Source organism: Callorhinus ursinus, unplaced genomic scaffold (assembly GCF_003265705.2).
Source record: "Callorhinus ursinus isolate GAN/ISIS: 27379988/994484 unplaced genomic scaffold, GSC_fseal_2.0 scaffold6, whole genome shotgun sequence".
Classification (NCBI taxonomy): Eukaryota; Metazoa; Chordata; class Mammalia; order Carnivora; family Otariidae; genus Callorhinus; species Callorhinus ursinus.
In genome coordinates this window covers 72,176,093-72,191,040 of record NW_027397068.1, presented here as the reverse complement: position 1 = coordinate 72,191,040, position 14,948 = coordinate 72,176,093, and the positions used below count along the sequence as shown (strand labels likewise).

Here is a 14,948-nt window from a genome sequence, read left to right as displayed (position 1 = left end):
TGTCCTGTCACATTCACCTACTGAGGGCGTACACAAGTAGAGTGAGAAACCAGAAGACTCAGAATGCCCCGGGCAGCTCTGGTGTGTGGCTGGAGCACCCTGGCCCTCGCTGCCTGCAGTTTCCTAATGAACAGAGGGACGAGCGAGGCCACTAGGCTCAGTGTGTGCTCTGCTCACCTCTCCCAGCCTCAGCTAAACCTGAGTTCCCTGCCCTTGTCCCCAAACCCTCAGGCATATTCCAGTATTTTGATCATAACAAAGCATCATTTTATTCAGACTAAATGGCCAAATTCACAGGCGTACATGCCAATGAGCTTATAAGGGCACTAGATGGTCACTGAATACAATTGTGAATCACATTTTTTTCTCCATCAGCTCAAAGAAGCCAAATGGTGAAGCCATCCAAATCTCAAAACTCCAGCCATTGGCTAAGCTTAAGTAGAGTTTGTGTGAGTCCATTTCTATCCTCTCCAGACAGTTAGCACCTCCATCACCTTCCTCTGCCTCTGTGCAAGCATTCTCCAGCTGGGGCGAGTTTCAGGTGGCCACATGTCACAGAAAGGGGCACCCTCATACGTGGCTTCAGGAAAATGTTCCCCTGGGTCATGGAGTGGAGGAGGGGTGCTGCACATAAGCTGGTCATGCCCTAGGCTGCCCAGTACTCCTGCCAGGGCATGGGAACTTCCCAAGGAAAGAGCCCCAATGCTGCATGGGCTGTACTTTCTTTCCCATGTCCCTTTCTCCTTAGGAGTTGGCCCCCAAGCTCCCACCCAAGGCCACCTGCACCCAACAAAGGCTGTCATTCAAATGCCATCTCATTACCCTCAAGGGTTAATGGCTTCCTATGGGAAATTTCTGCCTAGAATGTTCTAGATTCTAGGTTGTTTATTTGTACTGGGAGAGAAAGTGGGGTGAAGAGAGAAAGGCAGAATATCTGCTAATATAATTTACCTCACATTATTCCCTTTCATTTTCTTCCTTCCTCCCTGTCAGCCACATTGGGGAAGATCTATAAAGCAGAGAAAAACACACAAAATGGACAACAAAATGAAGCAGCAAGGAATTGTTTCAAAACAAGCAGCAAGTGGCAAAACTAAAATCAAATTCTCAAGCCGAAAGAATACTCTTAAGGTGAATCTGCCTTCTCCTTCAAGATGTCTTGAGATGTTTTAAGTTGAATTTTTATTAGTTTCACTCAAGAATGGCCCATTTCCCAACTAATTTATGACAGTTTAAAACTTGCTAGGAACTCAGAAAGTATCATGGCAGATCCATTTCTGGCTTCTTCCTCCCTTGTCTTCTTCCACAGTAGAAACTGGGATGCTAAATATTCATGGCCCTTCAGCCTTCCCAGTAGCTATGGGTGGTCATGTGATCAATTCTAGCTAATGACACATATGAGGAAGTTACTGCTATCACTTCCAGAAAAGCATTATAAAGGGGTCAGGATCCGCTGTCGTGTGCTTTTGACCTTTTGTTACCTTCCTGCTTTTCCCCACTCTGGGATGTCAACATGACACCTAGCCATGCTACAGCCATCTTGGAACATGAAGTGGCAAGCCTGAGTATGATGACTTGGCCTGGGATGGCAGACTGGAAAAATGGAACAATCCTGGTTAGCCTCTCTGCTCCTGAGTTTATTGATGAGTGAGATAAACAATTCTCTTACCTGTTTAGCCACTGTTCTTCAGATATTGTTCTTTTTTTTTTTTTAAGATTTTATTTATTTATTTATTTGAGAGAGAGAATGAGGGGGGAGAGGGTCAGAGGGAGAAGCAGACTCCCTGCTGAGCAGGGAGCCCAATGTGGGACTCGATCCCGGGACTCCAGGATCATGACCTGAGCCAAAGGCAGTCGCTTAACCAACTGAGCCACCCAGGCGCCCTTTCAGATACTGTTCTATTAGCTACCCAATCCATTGCTACCTGGTGTCATCATTTCTGGATCCATACAATCAAGTCACATTTTGTCTTGATTTCTAAATGAGAGTTGCTTTGTTTCAACTTTAATTTATTTCTGTTGTTGTTGTTAAGGGACCTGCTCTGGGAATTTAATTCTGACAATGTCAATGCTTTATTTGTCAGTATTCCACAGACTTGAGTCAGTACATCTGTCCAGAAAATGATGCAGCCAAAAATTAAGAGTAAATTTAACCCACAGAGCTGGCAAACTTGATCATTAGGATTTAAAGTTTTAAAGCTGTTGGCCATTTTATTCAGGAACTAATGTAAGCAAAAGCTACTGTTCCAGAGAAAAGACAAGAATGTTTCCCCATCTAAACCACCAGCTTTCCAGAATGATTTAGGGAAACGGAATTGGAGAGATTGGACAGATATATTTATTTTAAAAAACAATAAGAAAATAAGAGGCCCGGAAGAGAAAATGCATATGGATTGGAAGGGAAGACAGGACTCATGCCTGCTACTGACTGGCGTCAGAGATCCCACTAGACACCAGTACTTTCCAGGTTTTTGTGGGATCTTTTGCACATTCTTCAAATTCAATTCGCAACTGAGAAATAGTTTCTCAAAGAATTACCATTGTTTGCCGGTCCAGCTTAAACTCAGCCTACTATAAACTGCTTGACATGCCAGCCAAAAAAAACTCCCTGAAAATTCATTCCTTTTCCCCAAATGTGAAAGTCATTGTCTAACTATGTTAAACACTTGGGTATTACTGTCACTGAAATCACCACTCATCTTACTCAAAAAGCTCCCTGAAAAATACCCTTAGAAGACAAGCAAAGCAAATGTTGTGGAGAGGCAGGTATGAAACAGAGTAAATGAGACAGACGTGACCGGAAGCCAACGACTGCATGGACCCAATGACAACCCAGACTGCTAATAATAATCATCTTTTAAAATATGCTTTCATATTTTAAAAATTAACATTTCATATCATCACTCAATGGTTATGAATAAAGGCATAGGCAAACAATCTATCAATGAAGGGGAAAGAAATGTTCAACACACCTCATGAGCAAGGAGTTTAAGTTTTGTAGTGGGGCCACATGTGATCAAGAAAAAATAGAGAGGGAAATAAAGAAAAAAGGAAATGAATATTTGTTATTTACCCATTTAGTAAGAGCCATACATCTCATTTATTTCTGTAACATATGTTGAACACCTATTGTGTGTCAGATTCTGAGCTAGGTGCTGGGGACCCAGAGGTGATTAAAAAGAGTTCTAGATTACCATAACTATCAGCTCTTGAACCTCCATAAAAACTATATCAACTGTGCTTTGGTATCCCCATTTTTATAAATGAGAAAACTGAGTCTCATAGCATTCAGTGACTCTCCAAGGGCACACAGCTAGTAAGTTACATTGGTTAAACCCAGACCAATCCAAAACCAAAGACCATGCTCTTTCTACTACTGTTTGTTGCCTCTCAGCTGCAGTTATAACTGAAAGGGAAAAATGCAGGCCTGGAGAGAAATCAGAACCAAAGGTATAAAACTGTAAGTTATTGGGGCACCTGGGTGGCTCCATTGGTTGAGTGTCCAACTCTTGATCTTGGCTCAGGTGTTGATCTCACAGTTGTGAGTTTGAGCCCTGCACTGGGCTCTGCACTGGGCATGGAGCCTACTTAAAAAAAAAAAAACTGAAAGTTATCAGTGACACCAGAATTCATGGAGATACATGAGCTCATTAGGCTGAATGAGCTCTTATAAATACTAAGAAGAGTCCATGTTGATAAACCCTCATCTCTTGGTCCTTGACTTACTCTATCTACTTCCAACAGCTGAGTGCTTCTCCTAAAGGTACCTCTTCTCCTGTCTTCCCTGACCCCACCATCACCTGCCTTCCAGGACACCATCCTTCCTGGGTTTTTTTCCACATCACTGGTCTCCTTTGCCAGAACTCAAATGTTAGAGTATTCCAGAGTCCAGCTTCTGGCCCTCCCTCTTCTCTGCATGCACCCCCCTCTGTCTTCTTTCCCTCCTTAGTACATCTAGTCCTATGATTAAAAATACCATCCATACAATGATGGCTCCCAAATACATAATTCCAGCCCTGGTTTTTCCTATTTTTTTTAAAGATTTTATTTATTTATTTGAGAGAGAGAGACAGAGAGAGCATGATTGGGGGAGGGGCAGAGGGAAAGGGGAGGAGCAGACTCCACACTAAGCATGGAGCCCAATGCAGGGCTCGATCCCAGGACCCCAAGATCATGACCTGAACTGAAGGCAGATGCTCATCCGACTGAGCCACCCAGACACCACTGGCTTTTCCTTTGAGCTCCATTGTGTCCAACAGTGTATGTGACATCTCCAATGGGACCCAAAGAACATAGATGTCTGAAGGATGACTGGAAAAGAAGGCATTTTAATATGAACCATTAGTTATAAAGAGGAGGACTAGGAAAAAAGTTGCATCATGGAAGACCGAAGTGGAGAGATTTTCAGGAAGAAGGGAAAGCCAAGTCAAATAAAGTCTGAGAAGAGCCCACTTTTCTCCACTTATAATTAGGACAGGTCCACTCCCACTCAAGGCCTAAAAAAAAGCAAATAGGTCATCAAAGTTTCTCCTGGAAAATATAAAACTGAATCACTTCCTTTTCTACAGCTACCCTCAAAGGACTAATGCAAGAATAAAATGTGAAAGAAAATCATAAGGCACTCAGCTAATGTGGGAGGAGGAAGAGCCACAGAGGGGCTGATGTAACCAATTAAAACCCAGTAGAAATGACGGGGCATGATTCCCAGTACCTGGGCTCTCGGTCAATTCTCCCTCCTCATGTAGCAGAAATGGGCTTGGGATCTTCATTTTCCTCAACCTTAGGAAATAATCTTTGAATTAAATTTTAAAATCTTAAGAGTTGAAAGGAAATTTAGGTAATCTGATCAACTTCCCCTTTTCAATCTGCCTATGGATTCTGTGCCTAAAACGGTCTTCAATAGTTTCCATGATTAGACAGGTCTACCTAGTCAAATTACCCCATGTTCCCCCCTCTTCAAAGGTAAATCTCAGTGAATGTGTTCCTCAGCTGGGTGACATAAAGTTAGTATGCAAGATGCTGCCCTGGGAATACAAGTGAATAGATTCACGGCTGTGTAAGGAAGGCAGGGGTCTTTAGGGTTCTGAGGGAAGCACTGTACTGGCACATGAAAAGAAGAGTAAGGGTATCAGACATTTAATATCAACTGAATGTTACTAATGATGAACATTATCAGGGCTCAGAGGGTGAGGAAAGGAAGTCTTTCTCAAGTCAGGATGATCAGAGAACAAAGTACGACATTGGCGGGATTCAAGGAGGGCCTTTGCCAGAGATTTTCCCCAGGTGTGGGAGACTTGGCCAGTGCTTTCCACAGCTTGGATTCTTTTTTTTAAATTTATTTATTTTTATTTAAATTCAATTAATATATAATGTATTATGGTTTCAGAGGTAGAGGTAAGTGATTCATCAGTCTTATATAATACCCAGTGCTCATTGCATCCACGTGCCCTCCATCACCCAGGTACCCCATCCCCCCCATTCCTGTCCCCTCCAGCAACCCTCAGTTTGTTTCCTATGCTATTTAATCAAGTCCTTTCTGTGACTCTAACCCAGCCTGCCCTTTACCCTTGAGAATGCTCTGAATTGCTCCCTAAAATGAAAACTCATTACAATTTCCGAGCATCAGTGGACCCCACAGAACTCATCCCAGAGACTCCTAAGTCAAAATCCTCATGTTCTCCAAGAGAGACATGTAATCTGCTCAGACAATAGCTCATGTCTCATCTCCAAGGCTTCTTCCTTCCTAGGTATTAGAGTCAAAATGTGGTGATGACACAACTATAAAATAAGATCAGCCTGGGTCTCAGGGAAGTCAGGGAGCATAGTGTTCTCTGTCTCTCTTTTCTCTTCCCCTTGGCTCTGGTTTGCTCAAATATCTGCAGGTATATATGTGGATTCTGAGAGTTATTAACCACAAGAAGAGGTTTCAATTCTCCCAGTCTATCAGAAAATAATAGAAGGCAATTGTTGGGTGGGGTAGAAAATGTGAAAAAATGAAGCAGGGCCAGTGCATGTGTTACAACAGAAAAAGGACATGACATTTTTCTATGACATAAAGAATGGCAAAAAGTTAGATACTCTGTGAGAGAGCAAGGCTGCCTCACTTCATCACCTAGAAGTCTCGACTAGAGACTACAATCTAGATAAGACAAAGACAATGGTGCATCCAAATTTTATTGAACAGAAAAAAAATATAGATTGAGTGAATATTCAAATGAGGTCACCAGGCAAAGTCCTCACACAAATTTGTTTATTTCTCCTGCTAATCTAACAATTTTATGTATGTCAATGTAAAAACATTCAGAACTTAACACTATACCTGTTGAGTAGAAGTTGATTAGAAAGTACTAGATGATCCTATATTGCCACACATCACAATCAGTGCCATTATTTATTGCTACATCAATCCCGACTTCATTCTTAAATCTTTGTATCCCTGTGCCTCAGAGCCTAGCATAGTCACTGGTCACAGAAGATCCGAGTTAATTACTTAATTACTTACTTTATGAATGAAGGATTCAACCAGGTTTGATCTATGAATTAGGCCTACTGAATGTGCGTAGGCCTTTGGAACTCTGGGTTGTTAGTTCAGCACAGAGTACAACACAGTGACTCATGTCTTCCTATGGCTCAACTATGGCCCACTGTTGGATCGTAACATAGCTGCCTGACGGACCCTGCACTAGAGTTAGGCAAGATGTCACCTTTGGGAGACACTGGGGGAAGGGCACAGGAGACCTCTGCATTCTTTCTTAAAATTGCGTGTGACTACAACTACCTCAAAAATGACACTTTAAAAAGCCGTTTTTCAGAAATAGTCCTTTATGCCTACAGTGGAGTCCTAAACCCTGACCTGGATGCTTGGGGAAAAGAGCACGCCAGGGTAGACTCCTGATAAATGACCGTTGAAAGTGCCCTCAGAAACCAAGCCACCACACTGCAGACCACACCGGTCTCACTGTGGGACAGGCACCCCGGAGCTTTCTGTTCTCTAGGTGGAAGCAGCCCTGTGGCACCATCACGGTCTGGAGAGACTGAGCCTTCTCCGCAGGGGATTTTATGTTTTAAAACGCTGCCCCCGTAAGACGGTGCCACTAAGAAGGCTGCCTGCCCAGCCATCGCCCCACCAACAGCAGCCCCTGGCTGGGGTCTTCAGAAGGTGGCCCTGGCCTGGCCCGGCTGAGGTGGCTACTCCCGAGCTCCTAGGAGACCACATCTGACTCTCAGGGTCCCTGGCCTCTTCCCCTGCCCAGCACTGCGGGTTCTGGCTGCTGTGGCCACCTGTCTACCACAAAACAGCCTTCAGACCCCAGAACGAGTGGATGGATGCTTAGTTGTCTTCCTAGCAGAGTGTCACTATTTAAACTCTAAGGGCCTGCATAAATTATATCCATTGATTTCCTCCTTTCCAAGTTCCCCACCACCGCCACTCCCACGAACTCCTAAAACTATTCACACAGTTTTTTCCCTTGGAAACCCCGCTGAATTCCATCCCCAGAACCACCCTCGACCCCAAAGCCATTGTATTCAACTGTTGAGCACTCCCATCTTAACTGTAAAGTCTACCAATCTGCCCACATGTGGACGCATGAGACTCATGGTAACTTGGAACCCATTCCAAAATGGGATTGTGCTAGAACACTTCCAATAGGACTGAAGGTAAAGACAGTAGTTAGGAGCTCTCAGCTTGGTCCACAATGTAATGAAGAAAGCTCCAAAGCCTCAAATAAATAAGCAGATATAAAAGAACACCCTCCCTCTGGATCTGACTCCTGCTCTGTCCTCCATTCAGCGGCCGTGCGACCCCCCACTATGGCTACTCCTTCAATGGTCATGACTACTTTGGACTATGGTCAAACTCTAGGACCTTCCTGAGCTGCCTAGCAGGGCTGCCCTTCTAGCCCTGAATGCCACCATTCCCCCAGGGGGGCCACTTTGCAGGAGCCACCAGAAAACACATGTTTCTTCAAATGGTCATGATGTTCCTTGGCTCTCTGTGCCTTCACACACACATGGCATGGTGTTCCTCCACCTGAAATGTCCTTCCTTGCCCTCCTTCCCTAACTAATGCCCACTCCCCTCCTCGAAACCCAGCTCGAATATGGCTGTCCTGGATATCCAGTCCGATTCCCGCCAGGGACTGTCCTAATATGCACCACACTGTGTGCATCCCCTCCCCCACCCCCCTCTGCCTATGCCTTCTGGACAGAGAGACTATGTTTATTGGACTTGGTATCCCTGCATCTGACATGCATTGATGCTGACTGACTGACTGAATGGATGGATGGATGGCATTTAAATGGAGACTCAAACAAAGTTAGAGCCAGAAGGGGCCCTTAGCCATGGTCCATAGTCCGATCTCCTCACTTCATAGATGAGAAACAAGCCTGCAGAATTATGACCTGCCCAAGTTCACACAGTGCAAATTAGCAGCTGGGTCAGGTGAAGCAAATGTGGGTGAAGAGATGTGACACAATAAAATAACCCCTAAAAAACAAATCCCAGCATTTAGAGAACACTGTTTTCTGAGAAGTTCCAAACACCTTAATGATAATGCCACCCCTATGAAAGATGAGGATCTGCCAACCCCCTAGATTAACAACTAATGTCTGTCAGCACTGTTCCTTGATTTAAATGGTCTGCTGTAAACAAACTTGAATTCTGGGAACCTTGTGGTTACAGCACAAGGCTGACAGCCTCCATCATAAGGATCAGGCATCTACAGAGAACCACTGTACTAAACGCTGAAGGGTTTCTGTAACCAACTAGACACAGAGCACTGATCTCAAGGGCAAGTTTCAACAGGATTCACTAAGGAAGGGATACTGCCTGCCATGAGGATCGCGCTTATACCCAATGCCAAATATATTTTGTAACAGGGAATAGGTTCACTGCAACTTTATTTGAAGTTAAGCCCTACTAGAGTTCAACACGCTTCGGTGTGTGACAGGATCATTTCTCAACAGCCAACGGCAGTGTTACTGGAACGTAGAGTTAGAAGGGCATTCTGAGCAAATCAGAAGTGGTGGGGCCAGCTCCCACCGCCAGCCCAAAGAAGAAAACACGGGGAATTCAGCAAACACCCAAACAGGAACTCGGTTAGTCGGCAGGAAGCCCAGAAGATGTGGATCCAGAAGACTGGGGTCCAAATCCCGGGATACTGTGCTCACTTCGGCAGCACATATACAAATCCTGGGATACTGTGCTCACTTCGGCAGCACATATACAAATCCTGGGATACTGCAGACTACATGACTTTGGGAAAACCAGCTAACTCCTTTGGGAAAACCAGCCAACTCCTGTGAACTTTGGGAAAACCAGTGAACTCCTGTGAAGCCAGTTCCCTCATGGTGAGGGGAGGATGCTACTAACTTCACAAGGTTTCCACGAAAATCAGATGATATGACATAGAAAGAAATGGTAAACTCTGTGGCACTTTTAACTGCCAGTTAGTATTAAAAGGAAATTAAAATGCACACCGAAGAACTCCACGTAAAAATGAAAATAATATTGTGTACGTTATACCATATAAATTATGATGCTATTATAATTTAATCATTTCCTCCCCATACAAGGGACCACAGCAGAAGTGAGTAATAACATGAGCAGCTCCCCAGCTATTTTGCTGTACTTACAAATCTGCCTTAGAACGCACCTTACTCTCCCCAGATACAAAAAGCATTCAGGGAGGTTAACGGAGAAACTGAGACTGATTATAATCAACTCACTCAAAACAGCGCTCAGGAGGCCCGCGTCCTCCTCCAGGGTCGCCTGTCCCTCCCTGTCTTCCAGCTGCTGCAGCTCTGGGGGACCGGCAGAGATGCCAGGGGTCCCCCAGGGCTCAAGAGCTGCCGACCCCTGCTTTAGCTTCAGGTTTTCAAGCTCTTCCTCACCAATGATCAGCTGAAAATTGCTAACAAGCACTCAATGTCACTCTTAATGCATGATCTGTCCTTCCGGATTACTGTCTGAAGGAAGCTTCAACGAGGAGAAAAGTTGACAAAAGGCAAACATTAAGGGAAACCCAAAGCAAATAACTGCACGTTTATCCTAATTTTCTTATCTCTTTAAAGCCACAGCTGCTGGGGCCCCAGTGCAAGGGGCCAGCGGGCGGTGGAAACGCCGCCGAAAGGCCAGCAGCGCCCTCTAAGGGCCGCGGAGCGCAAGCGCGGCCGCCCTCGGGGCCGAGAGGAAAGGAAGGAAAGGGGGCGGGAAATGTGGCTTCCTCATGACGTCACCCAACGCTCAGCGGCACAAAGATACCTTATTCGAAATTTCTAAATTTTAACCATCTGGCCCATACTGGAGAAATTTCCTTAATGAAAAATCAATAATAACACAATTCCCAAAAACAGAATTAAATTCGTGTTCTTTGTAACAAGGATAAATTCTAGAAGGAAGGAAAAGATGTTGGCTCGTATGTATAACAAATACCCCGATCCAAATGCCCTGATATGTGCTTACTAAAACTGATAAAAGAAAGAAGCCATATCTGTCCCTGCCCCCAGCTACCCAGCTGGCGTCAAAGGCATCTAAAATTTCAAGTTCGGATATATCCTAACGGAAATAGTCAATGGATTAACAAGTAAATATACGTATTTTTTTCCTCTCCTTTATTTTTATATCTCTAAATACTCGCCTCTATATTTTCAAACTGAAATAACATGTCCTGGTAAGAGGTTTAATGATAACTTAAGAAATCCCCAGTTCCATAGGAACAATGAAGAGAGGTTTGCTCCTCATTCAGCGAAGGGTGATGGGATCCTTTCTGAAATGTTTGTGTCTAGCCTCACCCCACCACCCTCACCTGTAGTAGCAGAACAACAGCCCCCAATGACGTGCAACCCGCAATCCCCGGAACCTGTGAATATGTGAGCTCACATGGCAAAATGGACTTCTTCGCAGATGTGATTGAGTAAAGGACCTGGAGATGGGGAGATTATCCTGCATTATCCCAGTGGGTCCAATATAATCACAAGGGTCCCCATAAGTGAAAGAGAGAGACAGGAAGGCCAGAGTCAGAGAAGGCAATGTGTGGGAGGGAGCAGAGTGACAGGACCGCTAGGAGGGGCTGCTAGAAGATCGTGGGCATCTCTAGAAGCTGGAAAAGGTAAGGATCAGATTCTCCCCCAAGACCCTGCAGAAGGAGCACAGCCCTTCGTTTTAGCCCAATGAGACCCATCTTGGACTTCAGACTTCCAGAACTACAAGATAATAAATGTGTGTTGTTTTAAGCCACTAAATTTGTGGTAATCTGTTACAACAGTAAATGGGAAACTAATACATCCCCCCACACACACACACACTCCTCACCTCCTCCTCTGCCTGTTTTCAGGGAATGGGCCTTTGTGACTTAACTAGAGATATGAATGGCCCTGTCAAGACATATTGATAATGCTCTGGGACTGTCCAGTGACAACTCTCCAAAGACATGAATTATCACTCTGCAATTCTATTACAACCTCTGATTTCACAGTAACAAATTGCATGCTCAGTTGATGAATTAAGCAGTTCTTTCATCTGGGTGGGCTCCAATGCACAAGATGAAAGGGTATATCCACCCTCTCTTCTCAAAGAGGACAGAAGTAGAGGGAAACCCTACAGAGCTGGGTGTAGGTTGGGCCACAGGAAAGCCCCTGAGGACTTCTGGAGATGGAAGGAAACTTTCCATTCACTTGGACTAGTGGAGACTGACTAGCTGGCCCAAGGCTGGGCCACACAGCGTGTGCATGACACAGCACTGAGACTCAGAGCCAGGCATCTTGATGGGGGACCTACTTCCCCTCTCTATCCCAGTGGTTATCAAACCTCCTGTTCTCTGGATTCCTGTCTACTCTTAAATTAATGAGGATCTCGCAGAGGTTATATTTATGTGGGTTTAATCTGTTGTGATCTACTGACCAGAAGTGTAAACTAAGCACACATTCTGCTGCATGCATTAAATCATTTTAAAATAGCAGCAGTAAGCCATTTCATATTGGCATTAAAAAAAAACCTGTATTTTATGAAAAATAACTGTTTTCCAAAACAAAAAGAAAGAGAAGAGTGGTATTGTTTTACACTTCAGCGCATCTCTTCAATAGGAGACAGCAGGATCTCTTCTCTGCTTACACCTTCAGTCTATTACAATATGTTGTGGCTGAAGTGCCTGAAGAAAATCCAGCCTCACACAGCTCTGTGGTTGGAAAAGTATCTTAACAGCCTTATGAAGCATTTTGGAAAATCCTTGATACTACACCAAAACTCATCAAGTAGCAGTTTCTTCAAGATTAGTCATGATGTAGAATCTGAAACCATATGAGGCATTTTTCACATTTTGTTACATGAAAAATCCACTGGGCTCTCTTGCACTTTGGCTAGATCATTTAGCCAGGCAAGATTTGGTAACATTATGCACTGGTCACTTGGAATTCACTGGTTCACTTGGTTATGCAGGTCATCTAAATGCTGACATGTTTTTATAAGACAATATTTAAGCCATCGCATTAATTTATCTCACCACTGATATTGTTAGAAAAGTTTGTAAGCATTGCGAAGCTTCCAAATGATGTTGGAGATAACTTGGCAAAATTCCAATTTTCATTTGAAAGCTCAAATTTTATCACTGGCAAGACAGACTATCAGTTATTTTACTAGAAGTGACAGGCCCCCTTGTTCATCTTGGAGAAGATGTCTGCCGAATACCCAAGTTTGTCTGTGGTCATTCTTTCTGGTAAATATGGTGTGCCATGAAGAAAGAAGCTAGTTCAGTTCACAACTCAAACTATCACACAAGAGGTTTCCTCAGGATTACCAGGATTTTCCTTAGGATTTTTCCTCAGGATTACCACTGAACTTGGGCAGCTCGCAGAAGTACTGTATGTCCCTTTCCTGTTCCTTCACACAGAATATTAAAAAGACATGCCTTCAAAGGTAGAGACTTGGTAAAATTAATAATTTTTGTACCAGGACGTTCTTAATTGAAACTGCCATATCTTTTCTTCACTTCAATGACTACTAGTTCATTATGGTGCCAATGTTTCGATTCACGCAAAAGCACGAGCAGTTTCACCCACCAAGCTTTCCACTCTTGCTGTAAACAGCAACACAGTAAAAAAAAAAAAAAAAAAAAAAAAAAAAAAAAAACGGCAAACAGTATCTGGGCATTTCTTTGAAAATAGTTTTGACCTTGCAGAATCCCTGAAAGGATATTAAGTTCCAAAGAAAAAAATGAAAGTCACCCATAACCACCCCAAGATAACTGCTAGAAATGTCTGCGAGTTTGTGTGTCCTCACATGTTTAGAGATACGTATCCTATCAGACTGGCAAGTGCCACCATAATCTTAATGGTTGCCTAGCAATTTACTGTAGGGATGGATAACGGAGGTATCACTTGCTTATTTTGATTTACGTCTTAATGGACCACCAAGGTAAAGGGTTTATTTAGATCTTTAGTATGCCCTGCTAATCTCCTCTGTTTTAAGGAAAGTCCCTGTGCGCTGTGGTGGCCTGTCATTTAAAGTGGCTCTGGGTGCTCTCATTAGAGGGATTCTGGCCCTCAAAGGTTTGGGGAGCAGGGGAAGGTTTGACTCAAGCAGCTAGCTGGGCCCATGCATTGATTCAACCAGAGAAGGAGCGTATGCCCATGGCCTTGCTGCCAGACCCAGAATCCAAGTCCGGAGCAGTGACTGTAGCTGCGTACGGCAGGACAGACAGGAAGCCTTCCAGAGGAGCAGATGAAATAAATTATGTGCCCCATGATCTCTTTCACAGCACCGGGGAGCTATCTGCAGGACATATCTGTTGCTTTCCTTCTATTAATTTCATTTAAATGCAGTAGATGTTCATTTCGAAATGTGCTGGTCCATTTCTAGTCTGATCATCATTTTCCTGCAAATCCCACGTCAACACAGTCGAGAGAAGTGCCAGCAAGCATTCCAGCTCCCACATTCCACAGCTCAGTGGATTTACAGAGCAGAAGGCAAGAGAAGGAATAGCAAGGACCATGGCAGCATTTCGGGAACTGCCACAAAGAGCCCTGAATCCAAGCACGCGCAAATGTACCCCACTGGGCAGGTGGCAGGGGAATCCACCAGGAATGAAGCTGGAATCATCACGAAGCCAGTTTAGCATTATCTCCAGTTCCAGCCCATTTTCTGAAACAAAAACCCTTTCAACATTCAGAAAATTTAATTTTGGGGGTGCGGGGGAAGCCATGGGTTGTAGGTAGGGAAGTTGAAAGGCTTTAAAATCGTTTTATTCTTGTTAACTACTACACCAAATATTCAGTGAATGATTTCCTAGAGATTGCTAACAGAGGAAAACAAAATCTCCCACTGGTACTGCCTTTTTTATGAAGAAGTTACTGCTGGCTTCCCACCATGTGGCATCAACCTGATGCAGAGGTACCCACCAAAAAGAACTGCAAGGCAACGTGACTCCCCAACTGTCCCTCGTTTCCCCTTTCTAAGAGGGCAATAGGGACACTAAATAGCATCATAAAGCAAGTAGCCTTCCTTGGAATCACATCTGAATTTTTATAACCCAGCTGGGAGTGAATAGTATCCACAAAAATGTGGACTTCTTGGATTCCTACAAACTGAAAAAGCCACACCGTTTCAAGTGTGAAAATGCCTGCACAGGAGCTGGGACGGAGGGCCACCAAAGCCTTAGGGATGAAAACCCACCACAAACTTTAACTCTCTGCGGGAAACCTTCAAAAAAAATCTGACACCGGCACCCTGGCATTTTCCGAAAAGCGCGGCTCACAATTCAGCCCCGAAAGAAAGCATCTATCCCATCGCCAGCCCTCGGTCTCTTCCGGAAAGGGCGAGCTTCTCCCACTTTCCCGCTCCCTCCCCTCAAGACCAGGATCTTCTCCCAGCTCCTAAGTTCCCGCCGGGGAGGTTCTGGCCTCCGTCCGAGCGCCGCTGATGCTTGGGCGCTGAGGTACCCGGCCGCCCCCGGG

At 44.4% G+C, this 14,948-nt stretch overlaps 1 protein-coding gene across 1 annotated transcript in view; it reads right to left on the bottom strand.

Moving 5' to 3' along the window:
• Positions 1 to 14,948, bottom strand: part of FNDC1 (fibronectin type III domain containing 1) — a 99,567-nt gene that overhangs the window by 83,746 nt on the left and 873 nt on the right. The window lies entirely within an intron of this gene.